The sequence below is a fragment of the Marmota marmota genome, unplaced genomic scaffold (genome assembly GCF_001458135.2).
Source record: "Marmota marmota marmota unplaced genomic scaffold, marMar, whole genome shotgun sequence".
Taxonomy (NCBI): domain Eukaryota; kingdom Metazoa; phylum Chordata; class Mammalia; order Rodentia; family Sciuridae; genus Marmota; species Marmota marmota.
This window is the reverse complement of record NW_025999982.1, coordinates 4,805,165-4,826,946: the sequence shown is the minus strand read 5'-3', so window position 1 is coordinate 4,826,946 and position 21,782 is coordinate 4,805,165. Positions and strand designations below refer to the sequence as shown.

Sequence of the window (21,782 nt, the reverse complement as noted above, 5' to 3'; positions counted from 1 at the left end):
TGTAGCTTAGGTGGTAGAGCATCCCTGGGTTCAATCCCTGGTACAAAACAAAACAAAACAAAAAAAACACCTTCCAGCTTCTCCTGTCTGCCAAGGGCTTTGCTCCACCCCAGGACAAAGCTATTTCCCTGCTGATTTTCCTCAAGAACAAACAAATCAAAACGTAAACAGGGTCACCTGGGCAAAAAGACCACCCAGAGTAGGTCTCTAGTGACCAGGCCTAATTAAAGAAGGGCTGGATTTTAGTAGGTAGGGCTTTGGAAATCTGAATTAAGAGCCCCCTTCCCCAAACCAAAGGAGGACCCAAGCTTGCTGGGGCTGAAGTTTACAGAATGATGGAGGCTGTATTTATGGAAAAGAGGATACAAATTATAAACAGAATATGGCCAGGGCACCTCCCATGCAAATGATAGTTCTGGAAGCCTCCCTTCATCAGCTGCACCATAAATCCACCTTTATGTGGCACTGAAGCAGGATCAGGAGGTAGCAGTGTGTGTGCAGAAGTGGGGGGTGGCACCTGGGCCCACAGTTTTACAACGTAAAGGACCAGAATAACCTGGGCTGGAGGAGGACACTGGAGAGGTAAGGGACAGAGAATGGGGCCCTCCTGCAGCGCCTGCCAGCACAGCCCCACCCCCACAGGGTGCTCCCTCCAATTTCCCATCTCCTTCAACAGTCATGATACTACCAATAATCAGAAGTAAAGAGGCTCCCACTTACTGTTGTGCCAGGCTCTGTTCTGAGTACTTTATCCACAGTGAGTTCATTAATTTTCTCCTTTCTCATTTCATGAGCATCATCACTTTCATCCTTGTTTCACAGATTAGGAAACTGAGGTAGAGATAAAGATGAAATCATTTCCCAGGCCAGTCAGAGAATCCAGACAGGCTGGCTCCAGAGTCCAGGCTCTTAACCACTAATAACAGGAACAGCTGACACTCAGGTTGGGATCACCCTGTTCCAGCTGCTCACTGAGGGTTCGCAAGTATCTGCTCAACTAACCCTTGTAGAAGAGGCAACCTAGACTCGAAGCTGCAGAAGACAGACTTGAACCCAAACAATCTGGTTCCAAAGTCCATGATCTTCTGCACTGAACTGTAATCTTATGTTAAATTAATGCTTTTTTTTTTATTGTGGATTTTGTTTTGTTTTGGTTTGGTTTGGTTTTGGTACTGGGCACTGGAGATTGAACCAGTGGCACTTAACCACTGAGTCACATCCCCAGACCTTTTTTTTTTTTTTTTTGGAAACAGGGTCTCACTAAGTTGCTTAGGGCCTCACTATGTTGCTGGGGCTGGCCTTGAATTTGTGATCCTCCTGCCTCAACCTCCAAGTCATAATTAGTTTTAAGGATAATCTGAGAACAGTGGCCATGGCTTCCATTTCTTTGTATCATATGCAGTGCCAACCCTGAAGAATGCGAACTCAATAGACAGGTGATGAATCCTCTTCAAAAATAAAAATTTCTGCCAGGCGTGGTGGCACATGCCTGTAATCCCAACGGCTCGGGAGGCTGAGGCAGGAAGATCACAAGTTCAAAGCCAGCCTCAGCAATGGTAAGGCACTTAGCAACTCAGTGAGACCCTGTCTCTAAATACAATACAAAAAAAGGGCTGGGGATATTGGTTCAGTAGCCGAGTGCCCCTGAGTAGTTCAATCCCCAGTACCAAAAAAAAAAAAAGAAAAAGAAAAATCTGATATTTATAAAAATCATATTCCAGGCTGGGGTCGTGGCTCAGTGGTGGAGGGCCTGCCTGACATGTGTGAGGCACTGGGTTCGAGTCTCAGCACCACATACAAATAAAAATGAAGTTCCATTGCCAACTAAAAGAAATATATTAAAAAAAATCATATTCCAGGGGGGCTGGGATGTAGCTCAGTGGTAAAGCACTTGAATAGCATGCACCAAGCCCAGGGTTCCATCACCAGAGCTAAAACAATATAAAATAAAATTACATTCCCATTTCATTAGAGAAAATCTGGAAATACAGAAAGGTTCCAAGAAGAAATGCAAGTCACCCTTGATAGAGCAGTCATTTTTGTGTTTTTCTGGCCAGTTTTACAAAATGGGGATCCCACTCTATGCCCTATTTTGTGACTTCCTTTTTTCTCACTTATCAAAAGATCACAAACATTTTTGCATGTTACTACATTTTCTTCTGCAACTTCCATGGAGAAATACCGTGCCTGTTAACCAGAATGTTTTCCACAAAAAGCCCCATCCCCCGGCTGGGCCCCTCTACCCCCCCCCAACATGCCCCGTTCTACTTCCTGCCATCTCCGAATAACACATGCCATTACCTCTGCCTTCCCTGTTAGACCCAGGGTCTCGTCCACCCCTGCCAAGGGCATGTCCCATCCCTCTCAACACCCCCATGCCTCTCCTCTCCTATTTCCCTGTCTCCACATCACTTTGTGCCCTTCTCACACCTTCCCTCACCCATGATCAAAACTTCTCCATCTTGTGCCTATTCCCACGAAATGTGTAGAAACAACCCAATCCCACCAGCAATCTAGTATTAGGTAATGTCTGTTGCAATTCATGGAGTGACAGGAAGACAGTGCCAGGGAAGGCACTGGAAGCTGCAGGGTGGGACATCCTCCCAGGGATACAGGTGCATTCTGAACAGGGCCCTTGGAGGCCCGAAGCACAATGCCTTAGCCTGAAAGAAGACTCCCCTCGTATAATTTCAGACTACCAGGCAGAGCCTGCGAGAGCTATTTTGGCGCAGGGAACTCTTTTGATGTGCCTCAAACTCCACCAGAGAGGCGGATGCCTAATCCACCCCGAGGGTGGGGCAGCCTGGGCGCCTTGCCCCATTAGGAGGGAATGAAAAGCTTTTGAAGGTGGTGGCTCAAGACAGGTGGTTTCTTGATTCCAGCCACACTGTCTCAGCCAGGATGGGAGAAGAATGGGGGAGGGGTAGCATATAGACAGCCTGTCAGGAGGGAAAGTCTGGGTCCAGGAACTGGAAAATGGGACTTCTAGACTTGCTCTGATGACCTGGGTTTCTCTAGTACCACTGTCACGACAGCACCTGTGCTACTCATCTCACAGGTTTTTGTAAGGATCAGGTGAGAGAAGTTCAGTAAAAGTCTTTGCCAAGGTGAAAGCCCAGTGGCAGGGGTCCATAGGCCTCTCTTCCTCTTTCTTTTTGGGGAAGGGGTTGACAGCTCCTTACTGTTTTTAAGGCACTTCCTCCCTGAGCCAAGTTTCCTCTTTTATAAATAGAGGGTAGGGGTCTTGGCACTTGGGAAGGTTCACCTGGGTTCCCTCAGCTCACAGCTCCTGTGGTCCCCACCTTTCTTCTCTCAGAGCAGCTCAGACTTTATCATTGGTGTTTATTGGAGGTCCAGGAATGACTCATTTGAACAATGTGTGGGATGACTTAATGATCCTGGATTACTTAGGATTGAGGAGTTTTCTGGGACCCAAAATTTTTCAGTGCTAAAACTGCCAGGCAGTTCTGAGAACACAGAGATGGTTGATCATTTGAAGTGTTTCCAGGGGTAGTCAGGTGTGGATGTGTTTTTCTTTGGAGTGGTGTGTATATGTTGTGTATGCCGGGGTGTGGGTTATGTGTGATTATTCACGTTGGTGCACAGTGGATGGAGGGTGGATCAGGTGGTACGTTCAGGTTTGTGTGTTGGATTTCTGCTATGAGATGGTCTATGTTGTTGGTAAGATGCATGCACATGTGTAGGGTTTCTATGGTATGTTAGATTTAGTGTGGTAATGTATTAGATGAATGTGATTTTTATCGGCAGGGATATAAATATATGTGTATTTTGTGTTTGGTGTAGTGTGGAATGCACATTTCACTTGTGTGAGAAGGGGAAAATGTGCATATTGTGGATGGCTGGAAAGTTGTAACTTGGTGTGCAGGCACGAGCGACTGGCGTGGTCTCTTGGCCCGAAGCATGGTGTGTAATGTATGCCTGCGTAAGTAGAGGAATAATGTGTGTGTTGTGTTTGATGTTATGGGAGGTGTTCGTGTCCCTGGCAAGCAGAATGAGTGCTGGCTACGTCTCTGAGTTCTGGAGTGCGCAGTCTGAGATTGCGTCCGGTGAGTGCGCGTGGATTTGTTCTGTGCTCTGCGCATGCTCCCAGTGCAGGGGTGCGTGGGCTCTGTGGGTGGGGGTAGATGTGTGTCGTTTGTGTGCCGAACACAGAACGTTGTGGGGTGGGCTGGCTTAACTGTACCGGGGCGTGGTGGTCGCGTGTGACGTTGCCCAAGTGTGCGGGACGCACAGAACGAAATAAGGGACACCGGTGGCGACACGGTCGCGCCGAGTTGGCCCTACCGCAAGGGCGGGACGTCCTGGGGAGCCAGCCAAGGCCCTACCGCAGGGGGCGTGGCTTCTCGGGAGCGGGCCACGCCCACCTCGGGGGCCGGCGGAGGCGGCGGCTGTGGCGGCGCCGGGCAGGGCGCGGCGGCCTTGCCGAGAATGGCGGCGCCGCGCGGCGCAGTCTCTCCCCGCCTGCGGGGTCTCAGCCGGGGTTTAAATTGTCCTCTTTAATCCTGGCTCTGGTTGGTCAAGCCGGTGGCCCGTCCGCGAGCTTCCCGGTTCCTGCGTCGCCCTCGGCCGCACAGCTGGGCTGCTGAGGCGCCCGGAGAGAGGCGCCGCCCACCCGGTCCGGGACGCCCACGACGGCGACTCCACCCGGAGACAGCGCCGCGGGAAAGCCGAGCGCCCTGGATCGCGTGACCCCGAGTGTCCCCAAAGACCTGTCAAAAAGTGGTCGCCAGAGTCGCTCTCCAGAGACCTTTCTGAATTTCTCGCCCATGAGGGAAAGGGAACCTAGGCTTATGGCCATGCACACAGGCTGCAGGAATGCAGATGTTCCATAGGTTCCTAAGGGACCCTTCCCAGAGGGCCCCAGGTTGAATTAAACAGGGCAACAAAGTAGCTAATTGTCCCAAGTTATATTTAATTCCCATTGTGGAGTGAAGGATTAACATGCATGCTTCAGATGTGCTTCTGGTGGAATCTACCTCTTCTCCCTGCCTCTTCTGCCTTCCTCCCATCCTTCCTCCTTTCTTCTGCCATGTTTTCATGTGTGTTTGATCAATTACGTTAAATCATACGAACTTACGCTTTATGTACATCAAAATTTATTCCTGGCAAATTCATACTTTCAACTTAGTACCCTTTAGAAAATTTCTGTGTTTTACAGCATTCAGGGGAATTGTTTTTGCTTGACCAAAGTCGCAAACATTCTGAGAATCACACTGATTGGAGCAGCTTGTCCTAGTATGATGACTAGGGGAGTGTCCTGTGGTGACCTAGCTTGGCTATTATGGCTCAGGAGGCGATTGTTAAATATTTGAGAAATTTGCAAGCTAGTTGTTAATCCATTCATGGCTTGACATTGGTCCTGGAGGGAAAATTTACATCAGGGAAATCATCTTTCTACCCTATGGGAGCTGGTTTACCAGTACACAACTGGTAAGTTGACTCATTTTATTTTATTTTATTTTTGTTGACTCATTTTAATAATGAATGAGATTTATAGGAGACCCTTGGTTTAGCATGAGCTCCTGCACTAGGCCTGCTGTCCAAACCAAGAGTGTCACTCTTGGGTAGTTTCAGGTCACCAAGCCCAAACTAAGTTTTCTTCCATGAACTCAGGAGAAATAATAGTCAAATCCCCTAACAAGCCAGTTTTAGCAGGCATGAAAAGAGAGTTCCCTGTTCTTTTACCTTTACCCAAAAAGTGACTTTAAAACAGTCAATCTGAGCCAGGCTCAGTGGCACACACCTGTAATCTCAGCTACTTAGGAGGCAGGAGGATAGCAAGTTCTAGGCCAGTCTAGGTAATTTAGTAAGACTTTGTCTCTCTCTCTCTCATTTTTTTTTAAGGAGCAGGGATATAGCTAGTGCTTGCCCAACTGGGTTTAATCCCCTATAATGCTAACAAACAAAAAACCAGTCTGCTTTTTGTTCTCTGCTTTTCTCAGCCTCTCTGTCTGTAAAACCAACCTCCTCTGCTCAACTCATCTGAATGTTTATTCTAGTTTATAGAGTGGTTTATAGCTCATTTGGTAGAGTGCTCTCCTTGCATGCACAAGGCCCTGGGTTCAATCCCCAGCACCAAAAAAAAAAAAAAAAAGACTATGATGTTTATATTTGTTGTAATCTGGACTTGGAGAGACCACGGTTCAAAGCCAGCCTCAGCAATTGAGCGAGACCCTAACAACTTAGTGAGATCCTGTCTCAGAATTAAAAAGGGCTATGGATGTGACTCAGTGGTCAAGTATCTCTGAGTTAAATCCCTTGTACTAAAAAAAAAAAAAGGTGTAATCATATCTTTTGAGTAGGCCATATGAAGTCCATGAAATCGTTTCCCCCAGAACTATATAGATCCCCAAATAGAACCTGAACCTTATGGGAAGAGTGGAATGGTTGCTAGGGAGGCATCTTGATCACTTTGGGCTATAACTGAGAGCCATAGATGGGTGGGTTACAGACAACATTTTATTTTCCCCAGTTCTGGAGACTAGAAGTCTGTGATCAGTGTGCCAGCATGGTTAGGTTCTGGTGAGGACTCCCAATTTGCAGTCTTCTTGTTGTATCTTCCTATGGTAGAAAAAGAGAGCTGTCTTGTGGCCCATTTTATGAGGGCACTAGTTCCATTCCTGAAGGCTCATGACCTAGTCACCTCCCAAAAGCCCCACCTCCTATCACTTTGGGGCTTAAGATTTCAACATATGAAGGTTGAGAAGACAGGAATGTTCTGTCTCAAGAGGCAACCAGCAAGTTCAGTGATCATAGGAGAAAACGTTGAAAACTTGGAGATGATTGATGGTAGTTCATAATTACAGTTCACTTCAGTTAATATTTATTAAACATTTACCATGTCAGGCACTGTTTGAAGCACTCTGTATATGCTGTCTCATTTGATTTCCACAATGTTCTTATGAGGTAGGCATCATTAATATCCTCATTCTGAAAATGGAGAAACAGAGGCTCAGAAAGCCTCAGTCATTGATCAAGGTTATAGAGGTAGCAAGTAGTAGAGTTTGACTTTGACCCCAGGCTCATGCCAGGGCATCTTCTCTTAGCTTTGCTACACTACATTAAATATCGCCTATATTAAATCTGTTAGGGTACACAGCAGTAACAACCCCCAATTCTTCACATCTTATAAAGGTTTTTTTCTTGCCTGTTTGTCAGCCATGGCTCTGCATGATATGTCTTGTTCTGGGGTCCAGGCTGAAGGAGCAGACCCTATCATAGCCCTTCCCTCAAAGAGCAGTTCCCAGTACCAGGTGATAAGTCTGAGTCAATAATGTATGGCAAGTATTATTTCTTCTTGAATTCCATTGGTCAAAGCAAATCACATGGCCAAGTTTGACTCTATAATGAGGGCTGAGAAGTAGATCCCTCCTCCTCTCCAGCACTGCCAGTCACATGGCGACCTGCTGGCTAGTGAATAATTGGGAACTATTTTAGGTTAGGTTCCCCTGAAGTGGACCTTGAGTCAAGGATTTGTGGGCTAGTGATTTATTAAGGAAGTATTCCTAGGAGAATCCAGAAAAGGAGTGGGGGAGCGGGACAGAGAAGGAGAAAAGCCAAGTAAGGGTATAATTTCAGGCAGAGTCCTGAGCTCAGTCGACTGGAGTGTAAATTATACCTTAGGGTTTATCGCAATTCAAAGCAAGGAAGCTGGGCATTCATATTTCCACAGCTTCAATCGTTGGTTAAGTATTACTCCCAGGGGACCCAAGAAACCAGACACTGTTGGTTTTCTGAGCCTGGGTGAAGCAGCTTCAGTCACCCTGGAGAAGTTCTCCAGAAAGAGTTGCAGGTACATGGCTCTTTTGAAACCAAATCTCAAAGAAAATAGAAGAGAAACAGAACCTGAACAGAGATCTAAGAAGATCTGGGCAGAGGACTAATAATGCCTCTTTCTTATACTGTCGTATTTTGGCATCAAAGATACATGACTTTGGTTAATGGCAGGCTTTGTTGCCGGGCAGAGAGGCCAGGGTTTTGCTCCTATTTGGAACAACAGGCAATGAGGTAGGAGGTCATCACAGGTTTTTCAATAACCCAGTGTAGCATTTACTGAGTTTTTGTGTCTAAAACTGATGTCTTTCCAAAGTGAAGTCAGATATACAAACTACTGCTATACATTTCTGGCAGTAACCACCTGGAATCAGCACAGATTCCACAGGTTAAGGCCACAGACCCCATTAAGGCTGTCCTACTTAAGATGCCAGCCAGAAATTCGAGGGTCCCCAGGCCAACTGCACTTCTGATTAAATGACTACAAATGCAGGGGTTCCCATGACCATTTCAGATTTCATAATTTGCTAGGACAACTCCCAGAACTCAAGAAAATGCTAACTCACAATTGCACTTTTGTCAGAAAAGATATAAATCAGGACCAGCCAAATGAAGAGATGCATAGGGTGAGGTCTGGGAGGGTCCCCAACATGGACCTTCCTTTTCCTCTTCCTGTGGAACATGAACATGTCACCTTTCTAGCACATAGATGTGTTTACCAACTGGGAGGTTCACCAGAGCCTTGGCGTTTGGAGTTTTTATTGAGGTCTCACTTAATATGCATAATTTATTAAATTATTGGCCCTGAGATTGCAGTCAAGTCTCCAGCCCACTTCCCCTTCCTGAAGGAGGCTGGTCTGAGATCGAGTGGCTCAATCTCTAACTCTCCAATCACATGCTTGGTCTTTCTAATGTGATCATACTCTATCTTCCTTATTAGTATAAACCCAGGCATGGTCTGAAGTCTCCACCGTGATAACGAAGACACAAATATCATTTGTGAAATACTAATGATTTAAAAGCTCCTTCCCAGCAATTCAGGACAGACAAATTCTCCTCCTCCTCCTTCCCCTCCTCCTCCTCCTCCTCCTCCTTTTTGCAAAATTTGAGACAGAGTCTCCCTAAGTTGCTGAGAGTAGCCTTGAACTTGCAGTCCTCCTGCCTGAGCCTCTTGAGTTGCTGGAATTTCAGGTGTGCACCACTGTGCCCAGCCAGACAAGTTTTTTATTATACAACATGTTCATCAGATTGAAGAATATATTTAACTCTGAGCAGTTTGGGTTTTTTTTTTTTTTTCAGTGTTGGGAATCAAACCCAGGAACTCACACATGCTAAGCAAGCACTCCAATACTGAGCCACATCCTGAGCCTGTTTTTTTTTTTTAGTTGTAGACAGACACAATACCTTTATTTTCTTTATTTGTTTTTATGTGGTGCTGAGGATTGAACCCAGTGCCTTACATATACAAGGCAAATACTCTACCGACTGAGCTACAAACCCATCCCCGCTGAGCCTGGTTTTGTTTTGTGGTTTTAATTCCACAGGTAGACACATGTGTAAGAGCGAATGTAGCCAAGCACAGTGGTGCACTCCTATAATCCTAGCTACTCAGGAGGCTGAAGCAAGAGAACTGCAAATTTGAGGCCAGCCAGGGCAATTTAGTGAGACCTTGGCTAGGGATGTAGATAGAGCACCCCTACATTCAATCCCTAATACCGAAAATAAATAAATAAATACAAATAAAAGCAAATGCAGAACGCCAAAGAGGAAAAATGCCAAATGCAACCAAGGAAATAAGACATTACCTACAGAGGAACTAAGAGAGAGTAACAGCAGACTTCTCTTCAACAGCAATAGAAGATGGAAGATAATGGAATTCAATCTCCAGAAATTTCTCCCCCCCTTCCCCTACAGACTGGAAATTGAACCTGGGGGTTTGACCCCTTTTTTTAAACATTTTTATTTTGAGACAGGATCTCACTAAGCTTCTGAAGCAGGCCTCAAACTTGTGATCTTCCTGCCTCAGCCTCCCGAGTAGCTGAGATTACAGGTGTACAGGAGATTACAGTTGCCACCACCCCTGGCTCTTTCAGTTGTTCTTTCTTACCAGAAGATAAAACAAAATGATTATTGGACACCATAGAAATATTTATCTTCTTGAGGGAAAGTTAATATCCTGCTTTGTTATCCATTTAAAAGCCAAAATGTGCTGGGTGTGATGGCTCACTCTTGTAATCTAGGTTTTCTGGAGGCTGAGCAGGGAGGATCACAAATTTGAGGCCAGCTCAGGCGATTTAGCAAGACCCTGTCTCAAAATTTTAAAAAAGGGGCTACAGATGTTGCTCAGTAGTAGAGTGCTCCTGGGTTCTATCCCCAGTGTTGAGAGCCACAGCCAAAGGGGCCCCAGCAAACTTCCAGCTGCCAGCAAACTTCCAGCTGCCGGCTGATGATTGGCTCACAGCGGCCCCAGCAACATCTAGCTGATTGGCTCCTCGGCCCCAGCAACATCTAGCTGATTGGCTCCTCTGCGGTGATGCTCATTGGACTGTTTCCCTGCCCTTTCAGACCACGGAGCTGCTCATTGGGGGACTTTTTTGGCTCCACCCACGTGTCCCAGCCAATCGGCCTCAAGAGCAGGAGGATTGTGGGAGGTGGAAAGAAGCTTGTGTGGGAGAGAGAGGCTTGTGGAAAGCCGGTGGTGGCAGTTGAGGCTCTGAGGATTTTTCCTGAGAGGCTGTTTTGTTTGGTGTGTGTGGTTCTAAAAATAAAGTTAGTTTCTTTTGACAAGTGGCTTCTGATTGTGCCCAGCCAGACTGCGGCACCCAGTGTTGAAAAAAATGTATTTTTTTAAACTTTTTTTATAGTTGTAGATGGACAGAATGCCTTTATTTTATTTGTTAATTTTTATGTGGTGCTGAGGATCAAACCAAGTGCCTCACACAATCTAAGCAAGCGCTTTGCCACTGAGCTACAGCCCTAGCCCTGAAAAAAATGTATTTTAATACATTCTGATGTCAGTCATTCCAAAATATGTCACTCCACAGCTGCCTTTTTTTTTTTTTTTAATCTCCTGAGGTCAAACCCAAGGCCTGGTGCATACTAGGCAATTACTCTGCCACTGAGCTATACTTCCAGCCCTTTACATTACATTTTGAGACAGAGTCTTGCTAAATTGCTGAGGCCGGCCTTGAATTTAGAACCCTCCTGCCTCAGCCTTGTGAGCAGCTGGAATTCCGGACCTGTGCCACCACACCACTGCTCACAGCTCTGTGCTTGCCTTTTTTTTAATATTTATTTTTTAGTTATAGGTAGACACAATATCTTGATTTTATTTTTGGGTGGTGCTGAGGATCGAACCCAGTACCCCACACATGCTAGGGGAGCACTCTACCTCTGAGCCACACCCCAGCCCCTGTGCTTGCCTATTAACAGAGGGCGTGGGCTCAACATTAGCTCACTGCTGGATGGTGAGACGCCCAGGGATTACTGGGGCCTGGTTGTTGGTGCCTGCGTTCAGTGTTCCTGCACTGTGTGTTCTGTGCTTCTCTCTGCTCTTTATGACTCGTCCTCTCACTGCAATGGCAGCTCTACTGAACCCTTTAACCTGCTGCTTCATTTTATACACGGCTGTCTGCATGTGGGCCAAGGGCTTCCTCCACTTTCTCCATCCTCCTAACATCCCGCTCGTTGGCAATCAGTGGCAGATTATAGTTTCCAAATACAGGCACCACAGTACCCTCTAGCCAACATGCAACATAATGTGAACACCCATCCATTCACTGCATGTACTCTCTTCCCTGAGGGGACCCAGGACACCGCATGGCTTCCAAGGCTAGCTCATGACAGGGGATGCGGTTTTCCCCCAGTCCCCTAGGCTTGCTCTCTCGCTCTCTCTCTCTCTCTCTCTCTCTCTCTCTTAGTTGTAGATGGACACAATATCTTTATTTTATTGATTTTTATGTGGTGCTGAGGATCGAACCCAGGACACCACATGTGCTAGGCAAGTGCTCTACCACTGAGCTGCAGCCCCAGCCTGGGATGCCTTTTCTTGACTTCCAGTCGCCATGCCATGAGGACAGCACGTGGACAGCCCCCGCCCAGGTCCTATTCCCCAGCCTGCACCAGTCTTTAAATGTGCAAGTGCCTGAGTGAAGAGTGAGGCCGGGCTCTGGGTGGTTCCAGCCCTAGCCTGTGAGCTACCTCTGCCAGGGCCAAGCCCTGCCTCAATTATGGGTTTAGGAGCAAAAGAAATGATGGTTGTTATTTTGAGGCTCCAAGTGTGGGGTGGGGCCACTCACAGCCGTAGAAAACTGGAAAACTCTGGTGACCACCTTTTTGTCACTGCTTAATAGCTGGTCGGTGTGACCTGTTGGTTGAAGCCCTTTGGGAACTCTTAATTCAAAGCGTCCTTAGCCAATTGTAAAGAAATTCAAACCTTATAAATTATTTCGAGTTTCCTCCTACAGGACACAAAGCTTCTTTGGTTTCAAAGAAAAGAAGAAACCCATTCAGTTTACCTCAGGAAAGGGGCTTTAATGCAAGAATACAGAGGGGCTCGTGGGAAACCAAGAACAGGAACTGCTACACAGTGTGGCCTTGTGGCAATAGGTGAGTATTTATAGCTTTTCTGCCCCCTCTGCGTTTATACCCTATTCTTTTCTCATTGCACGGGCGTGGTTTATTTATTCATCAATTCAGAAGTGGATCATTAGGCCTCTCCTCGCTTTCTGGTCCTCTTTCTGCATCACAGCCTTTGCAATGCAAGTGCCCTCACTGAGTTAATGCCCAGTCCCCCAATCCTTGAAAAGGCATCAGATCAATACAGCTCCTCTTTGCTATGCAAAGTCTCCCAAAGCACAAGGAGCTGGGATGATTACACCTGATGACCTTGGTTAGGTGTCTATTTTAGAACAATCAACTTGGGCTCTGGGGGGCAGGTTGAAAGTGAAGAGTCTCCCAGAAGGAATGTGGGCAGAGCATGTGGTGACTGGCATCTCTAAGACACCTCCCCTTTAAGGCTAGTTACGCCTTCTTGCCAGAAAAAAAAAAATGCTGAGATGGGCACCGTGTGACCTCCAGAGGAGAGCAGCCCCTAATCAAGAGCTCCCACCTGGGTTGGTGGGGAGACTAGGAGAAATGGAGGATCCTGAGGAACCACATCTGGCAGCAGATGTGGGCCCAGTAGGGATGGAGGTGAACCTAAAGGCAAAGAAATCACCCAGCCTACCCCTGGAGTTGGTTCAGAGGGAGTTCCCCCCAGGTCCCAGGAGCATTTCGCCTTTGACCTCTTCTAAATGCAGTTTTTGGAGTCCAATGGGCACTGAGTTCAAATCATAGCTCAGCTCATTTAAGCTGAGACCTCAGGCAGGTTACCCTCTCTAAGCCTTGATTTCTTCATCAGTCAAATGGGGATACTGCACCAACCTTGCAGGGCAAAGGTGAGAATTATATGAAGTAAAATCTGTTCAAAGGTTTAGCAAAGGGTCTGGCACATCCTATCCACTCCCTAAGCGTTTCTTCCTCTACCTGGAACTGGAGCTCCCCCTCCCAGGTTGTGAAATGTACTGGGGTGAAGATCCTGTTCCTGAAGGTCCAAAGGTTTCTCATCCCAGTGACTCACACCCTCAAAGGATTCCCCTGCCTGGGGCCTTCACACCTTGCAAAGGTGAAACTAGGTGCATGAGGCCCCCAGGGAGCTACCAACCTCACCTTCATCTTCGATCCCTAAATATCTGTAAAATAGGATTAGACAGCAAGAAGTCAGAGCCAAGATATGTGCGCACTGACCATCAATGAAGAAAAGTTTAGAGTGCAACAGTGTGGAAGCCATGCTCTTGATGTGTCCCTCTCATTGTAAGAACTCAGTGAAGTTATGAAACCCGTGGGGCGGACCTCAGTCTCCTGAAGACACTCACTGCCCTCAGGCTGTTGGGCAACTCCTCACAGTAGCAGCTACTAATGTCCATGTATATCAAATGCCAGGATGGAACACTGTGGCTAAGAAGAGGAGCACTGGGCCAGGAGCCTCAGACCCAGGCGGCACTCCCCGCCTTCCTTCCAATCAGCTCTGTGTCCTTCGGCAAGTCACTTTCCCTCTCCAAGCCTAGAGATACAGCGATACACACATGTATTCCCAGGAGCTCAGGAGGCTGAGGTAGGAGGATTTGTAAGTTGGAGGCTAGCCTGGGCAAATTAGTGAGCCCTCGGCAACTTAGCAAGACCCTGTCTCAAAATAAAAAATAAAAAGGGATGTAGCTCAGGGCTAGATCACTCCTGGGTTCGATCCCCAGCATCAAGGATACAAAGGAAAAGTTGGAACTAGATGATTTTCAAGAGGCAGCGACCTCAAGCTGGGCAGCAGTACCCTGGTGACTTCAGAGAGTACAGAGGTACACAGACCCCAGTGCAAGTCCTGTCTGTTGGTGGTGTGATCTTGGGCAAGACCTTACCTCTATTGTGGACTCTCCTTTTGTCTTCTAGGCAAACCAGTCGACTGCAGTCCAAAATATTAAAGGGAGAATTCCAGAAACAAAGAATTCCTAAGTTTTCAATTGTGCCGCATTCTGAGGAACATGATGAAATCTTGCGCCATCCCACTCTGTCCTGCTTGAGAGGTGAATCATCCCTCTGTGCAACTTATACGCTCTCCACTGCCCACCCCCATTAGTCACTGAGCCTCAGTTATCAGATTGATGCTCACAATAACACTGCAGTGCTTATACTCAGGTAACCCTTATTTTACTTAATAATGGTTCCAAAGCACAAGAGTAGTGATGCTGGGGGCTGGGGCCACGGCTCAGTGGCAGAGTACTTGCCTTGCACATATGAGGCACTGGGTTCCATCCTCAGCACCAGATAAAAAAATAAATAAATAAACAATAAAAATTTTACTTTCCCTTCCAAAATGCTTAAAAAAAAAAAAAAGAGTAGTGATTCTGGAAATTTGGATGCACCAAAGAAAAACCATAAAGTGCTTCCTTTGAGTGAAAAAATGAAATTTCATCATATGCATGTATGTCTAGGAAACAAACAGGAGAAGAGACCAAGAGCCCTACTTGATAAGCCGTCTCCTTCCTTTCCGGCTCCCACACCTCCAAGTGGCTCCTAAGACAGACTCATTAGTAACAGAAGAAAAGAGACAGAGACAGACAATATCGTCTTTGCCCATCTGAGTGTGCAGGGAGTGAATTCTTGCTCTGAAGTCATGTTATTGTCATCATCAACATGTCATATTATCATTATCATCAAAAAGTCTTCATGCTGGAGTCCGGGTCTGGACCCCTGTGGGGCCAGGAGGCTGCTCTTGGCTCTCAGGGCAGGAATCAGGAAGCAGTGCTTTCCAGGCTGGCTGGGAAACAGGGCAGGGACAGGAAGCTGGGGATCCGACCTCCCCCAAGGGATCACACTGCCAGGAGATCAAAGCAGAGCTTGAGCCCACACAGATGGATTTTGAAATTCCCAGGTCAGTGTGATTCCCTGGCCCTGCCGTTCTGGGTTTCCCCTCAGGTCCCCCCTACTCCTGACAGCCCGAGCAGGGCCTGTCACTAGGGCTCTGCACACTTGTAGGATGCAGTGTCTTTTTTTTCCTTTTTTCTTGTGTCTTTTCACACTGCCCTGGTATGGAGAACTCTGAAATTCAGGACATCTAGTACCAGGGATTTAACCCAGGGGCGCTTAACCACTGAGCCACATCCCCAGCCCCTTTTTGTATTTTAGTACGAAAGAGACAGGGTCTCACTGAGTTGCTCAAGGCCTCGCTAAGTTGCTGAGGCTGGCTTTGAACTCTTAATTCTCATGCCTCAGCCTCCTGAGCTGCTGGTATTACAGGCACATACCACTGTGCCTGGCCCTTCTGATTATTAATTATGCAAATAATTATCATAAAAATTCATTAGATATGAATCATGATTTATACATTTTTCAGTTTTTAAATATTGTGATAAAATATACTTAACATAAAATTTACCATTTAATCATTTGAAAGTGTATAATGCAGTGGCATTTAACATATTCACACTGTGCTGCAACCTTCATCAATGTCTAACTCCTGAATATTTTCATCACCTCAGGAGGAAACCCTGTCACTCTCTTTTCCTATCTGCTCCACCTCTGGAAACCACTAATCAGCATTTGGTCTCTATGGACTTGCCTATTTTGGATATTTAATTTAAATATCATATGATAAGATACACAATCTTTTGTGTCTAATTGGTTTCTGTTACATATTTTCAAGATTCATCCATCTTGTAGCATGTATCAGTACTTCAGTCCTTTTATGGCTGAATAATGTTTGATTGTATTGATAGAAAATATGTTGTTTATTCATTCATTAGTTGACATCCTTTTAATACTTTTTTTTTTTTTTTTGGTAGTAGGGATTGAACCCAGGTCTCATACATGCTAGGAAAGTGCCCTATCGTTGAGCTGCATCCCAATCCTTTTTATTATTTATCTTTGAAACAGGATCTCATGAAATTGCCGAGGCTGGCTTTGAACTTTTGATGCTCCTGACTCAGCCTCCTGAGTCACTGGGATGATAGGTGTGTGCCATCATGCCTGACTCCTTTATACTTTTAAAGTGTTTTTTAAAAACACTTCCTTTCCACTCCCCAGAATACTGCTGCTTCGTGTTGAAGCAGCACACTCAGATGTGCAAAGACCATATTGGCTGTCTCTGTCTCTTTTCTCCTGTTACTATATCACCTGATTTTCTAAAAACTCCATAAGGTAGTTGGGACAGATATTATTTATAACTATTATGATTCTCCCCATTTTATAGATTGGTGAGACTGAGGCCCAGAAGATAGAGTGATTTTTCCCAAGTTCTCTCAGCTAGCTAATGGCAGACCTAGAACCAGAACTTGGTTCTCTTGAGTTTGGATGACCAAAACATGTGTTGAGCAGTTAGTCGACTTTGTATTCATTAGCAGTATCTTTCCACCACAAAGATTCTGGATAGATAGGTGGGGACTAATGAGGATTCAAGCCTTAGACATGCCTAATGACTACTGGCAAAGTTGGCCACTGCATACAGGGCCTGACCTGGCCAGGCCCCTGCTCAGGCCTCCTTGAGGACACCCCCACCCCGCCTCTGCATGCTGCACCTCGCCTCTGAACCCACAGGAGTCTGGCGCAAGGGCAGGGTAGGGACTGGGGTTTGCTGCCACTGTGTTCCAGCAGCACCAAGCCAGGCGATGGGGATCCATAAATGTCTCCTCACTAAGACATTTTAAGCGTTTAGGGGTGCTCTAATGTTCTGCGTTCTTCCCAGCCCCCCGCCGTTTCATGTCACCAGTAGCAATCTCACACCATCCAAGCAACCCCTTGGGCCTGTTCCTTGGAGTGAGGAATGGACAGTCGGGGTACTAGCTCTTCAACACGAAGCAGCAGGATTCTGGGGAGTGGAAAGAATACCACCCTGCAGCAGTGAGGGTTTTGTTCCTGCTAAAATAACGACAAAGCCATGTAATGAAAAGTTTGGAAAACAGAACAAAGCAACAAAAATGACCTATAATCTTACCAGCCTAACACAACTGTTATTTCCAAGAATTCCCTTGTACTAGATTCTCTTCCTTCCTTCCTTCCTCCTGTCATGAAAGTAACACAAGATCATTGTAATATTTTAAAAAATCACCTATTATCTCATTCCCAGAAGCAATAACTGTGAATGTCTTACATATTTCCTTCCAGCCTCTTTCAATAACTTTTTTACATAATTGAGATGGTAAAGAATATACAGTTCTCTCAGCCTATGTGTACTTTCTGTCACTTTTTTTCCTAATAATGAAAGCTCTGTATGTTTATTACAGACCTTTCTGCACCAGGCCCAGTGGTGCATGCCTGTAATTCCAGCAACTCAGGAGACTGAGGCCAGAGGATGAAATTTGAGGTCAGCCTGGAAGATTTAATAAGACCCTGTCTCAAAATAAAAAATAAACAGGGTTGGGTTTGTAACTGAGGGGTAGAGCCTGCCTGGGTTCAGTTCCTCACACCACAAAAAAATAAATAAATAAATAAAATTACTTCGAATGTCCTTTCCATAAAATGAAGACTATCATGCTAAGTGAAATAAGCCAGACTCAGAAACTCAAGGGTCACATGTTGTCTCTCCTTTGGGGGAAGCTAGAATAAAATAAAAGAAAGGGGGAGAGAAGGATAGGACAACCTAAGATAAAAGGAAGATCTGTAGTGTAGAAGGAGACCAAGAGGCAGAGTGGAGGGATGGGAAGGGGAGGGAGGCAGTGTAGAATTAATTCTTTAAAAATCATGTTAGGGGCTGGGGTTGTGGCTCAGTGGTAGAGTGCTTGCCTAGCATGCATGAGGCACTGGGTTCAATCCCCAGGACCACATAAGTGTAAAATAAAGATATTGTGTTCACCTAAAACAAAACAAAAAAATGAAAAAATAAAATAAAATAAATAAAAATCATGTTATATGCCTATATAAATATACCCTTTCCATAGACTTTTTTTTTTTCTGGGGGGTAGGTACCAGGGATTGAACCTAGGGGAGCTTTACCACTGTGTTACATCCTCAGCCCTTTTTTATTTTTTTATTTCGAGATAAGTTGCTGATGGCCTTGAACTTGCAATTCTCCTGCCTCAGCCTCTCAAGCTGCTGAGATTACAGGCATGCACTACTACGCCCAGTGACGTAGATAAAAACATTAGCGTGCATTTATTAGTGGTAACCTTTCTAAATATACATTTTTATCCTTGTATCCACCTTCCTTTAAAAAAAAAAAAAAACACCCTTTATTTTATTGATTTATTTTTATGTGGTGCTGAGAATCAAACCCAGTGCCTCATACGTGCTAGGCAAGCGCTCTACCACTGAGCCACAACCCCAGCCCTGCACCCACCTTTCTTATAAGCAGTTATAACTATTTTATTTTTAATTTTTAATAGGTAATACATTTCCATGTTACAAAATTCAAAAGATTTAAATGAGACTTTGTGGAAAGATATATTTTTTTTTCTCTTTGAACACATTTAATACAATCCTGGAAATTTTAAAAAAAAATTTCTTTTTTATTGGGGAGTTTTTTTCCCACTCCATAACCCCATCTGCCCGTTTTTCCTTCCAGTATCAAGGTTTCCTCTAAGTCCTCTCTGAAGGGTCCTTCCACACATATCTAAAGAAATCCATTTTAATGCACTTCTCAGGCCTCCGTTTTTTTTTTTTTTTTTTGACAGAAAGAGCTATACACACTCTTGCTCACCTTCCTTTTTTTTTTTTTTTAAGGTGGGGTCCCAGGGATTGAACTTAGGGGCACTCGACCACTGAGCCACACCCCCAGCCCTGTTCTGTATTTTATTTAGAGACAGGGCCTCACTGAGTTGCTTAGCGCCTCACTGTTGCTGAGGCTGGCTTTGAAATCCCAATCCTCCTGCCTCAGGCTCCTTGAGCCACTGGGGTTACAGGCACGTGTCCGCTCTCCTGCACCGTCCTTTGTAACTCAACAATATATCTTAGAGGTCTTCTAATTAATATTCAAAGAGAGCTTCCTCCTTTTTTTCTTTTTTCAACATAGGATTCTGCTCCTCACCACCCATCACTCCCCACACCCCTGGTACTGGGCATAGAATCCAGGGCCTCCCACATGCTAAGCAAGTGCTCTACTATTGAGCTGCATCCCTAGCCTTTTTCAAAATTTCATTTTGAGACAGGTCCTGACTAAATTGCCCAGATTGCCCTTAATTTGTGATCCTCCCGTCTCAGTCTCCCAAGTAGCTGGGATTACTGGCATGAACCTTGCCCAGCTAGGATGCTGTTCTCTATGGGTATACCATAATTTATTAAACTAGGCCCTTAGAGAGGAACATTTGAGTTGTTGGCAATGAGTTGCAAACAAAACTATAGTAGCTGGTGGAGTTTGTCTGTCCCAACTACTCCAGAGGCTGACGTGGGAGGTTCACTTGAGCCCAGGAGTTCAAGGCCAGCCTGAGCAACATAGTAGCAAAAACAAAAAGTAATGCTACAGTGACTCCCATCAAACAGACATTGTTTCACACCTGTGAGCCTCCATCTGTAGGACAGAGTCCTAAAAATAGAAGCTGGATCAGAAGACCAAGGCATTTATAATTTTGATAGATATGGCCAAATTGTCCTCTGGAGGATCACAGCTGCATGCTGTTGAAACTGGGGTCTAGCCTTAATTACAATCCCCATCTTTTGTTATCCCTGATTACCAGAATTAGGTCTCAGCCTCAGACATAAACCTATTTCCACTTTTGTCCACTCGAATGTAACCTACAGTATACTGAAGACCTGTTAGATGACAGATGCTTGCTGGGTTCTGAGAAGATAAGTGAGAAGGCTAGCACACCTGTATGCACACCTTTAATCCCAGCAGTTTAGGAAGCTAGAGGATTGGGAGTTCAAAGCCAGCCTCAACAAGCAACTCAATGGGATCCTGTCTCTAAATAAAATACAAAAAAGGGCTGGGGATGTGACTCAGTGGTTAAGTGCCCTGAATTAAATTGCTGGTACCAAAAAATAAAATAAAATAAAGATACATTAGAGGGCCAGGGATGTAGCTCAGTGGTAGTATGCCTGTACTTGTACTGAGCACTGAGTCCTAGTACACCTGGTAATAATACTGAGCACTGAGTCCTAGTACACCTGAGCACTGAGTCCTAGTACACCTGGTAATAATACTGAGCACTGAGTCCTAGTATGCCCAAGGCCTGGGGTTCCATCCCAGCACTGGAGTCGGGGAAAGGAAGTATCAGACACAAATGCTATCTTTGGAATGAGTCTGGGAGCTGGAGGTGGAGAGAGAGAAGCGTGTCCTATTCTGAATCTCATACCAGCACCCAGCAGAGAAGGGCAAATAGTGGCATTCAGTCCACACTGAGCGGATGAACAGCTCAGTCACTGAATGCCTGGTGTGGAGGAAAGGCGGGAGGCGCTGGAGCAGGGCATCCATCAGGGCAGGTTTCCCCAAGGGATTGTGGGGTTTCTTTGGCTTATTTTGGGGGAGGGTACTGAGGATTAAACCCAGGGGCGCTTAACCACTGAGCCACGTCTGCAGCCCTTTTTTATATTTTATTTAGAGACAGGGTCTTGCTGAATTGCTTAGTGCCTCACTGTTGCTGAGGCTGGCTTTGAACTCTTGATCTCTTGCCTCAGCCTCCCGAGCCACTGGGGTTATGGCTTTAAGGGATTGTTTTTGAGAATCACCTTGTGAGCTTGTGGGCCCAAGGGCCCGAAGAGTTGTTGGCCTCCCAGCTCACAGAGGACAGTTTGGTGGGAAGAGGGAACAGGAGCAATTTCTGAGGGAGATATATATATATATATATATATGCGGTCCTCTGCTCAGCTCTGGACAATGAACATCTCCAGAATAGGCAGAGGGTCCCGTAGCTGCGACAGAGGAGAAGGGAGGATGCCAGTGTGGCTGCCCAGCTCTCAGTGCCCCCTCTGGCATGGAACACACCCACTGGGGGAGGTGCGCTCATTCTCCCTGCCCCACCCCCAGAGCACGCCCTGTGCAGTCCAGCGTCCGCACCCCCTCCTGGTGCCAACTAAGGAAAGGACGCCCACCCCGCCCCACCAACCAGATTCCAAACCCGGAAACTGGCCTGATGGCTTGGAAGGTCCACTGCACCCCAGGATCTCAGGGACTAGTCTCTATCTGGGGAAGGAAACCAGCGTGGTTTCATCAACTCTGACTCATTGACTAGAGTTTGAGAAAGGCAGAACAGTAAGAGATCTGACTTCTACAGAAAATCAAGTGTCAACCGAGTAAACTTGGGATGAGGATACGGAGGCCCAGAGAGGGGAGGTGGACTGCCTGAGGTCACACAGGGAGGTGGAGGCAAAGCCAGGTCTAGAAACAGGGTCCCTGACTCTGGATCCAATGCTCTCTGCTCTGAAGCAGGAGATGGAGGTCCAGGATGGTGACCTTGTCGTGACTCTGGGGAGCCAGAGAGGAGAAAATATTGCCAGAGCAGGAGGCAGACTCAGAGTGACAGTGGGGGTGG

At 46.0% G+C, this 21,782-nt stretch overlaps 2 long non-coding RNA genes across 2 annotated transcripts; one reads left to right on the top strand and one right to left on the bottom strand.

The window, feature by feature from the left end:
• The first annotated feature begins 4,442 nt into the window (after positions 1-4,442).
• Positions 4,443-15,542, top strand: LOC125617432. Its single transcript, XR_007348428.1, has 5 exons — positions 4,443-5,451; positions 12,261-12,402; positions 13,777-13,948; positions 14,275-14,408; positions 14,817-15,542. It is a non-coding gene; the product is annotated as an uncharacterized LOC125617432 (long non-coding RNA).
• Positions 6,463-8,842, bottom strand: LOC125617433. The gene is made up of 2 exons (XR_007348429.1): positions 6,860-8,842; positions 6,463-6,582 (listed from the first exon to the last, which is right to left on the bottom strand). It is a non-coding gene; the product is annotated as an uncharacterized LOC125617433 (long non-coding RNA).
• Positions 15,543-21,782: the final 6,240 nt, after the last annotated feature.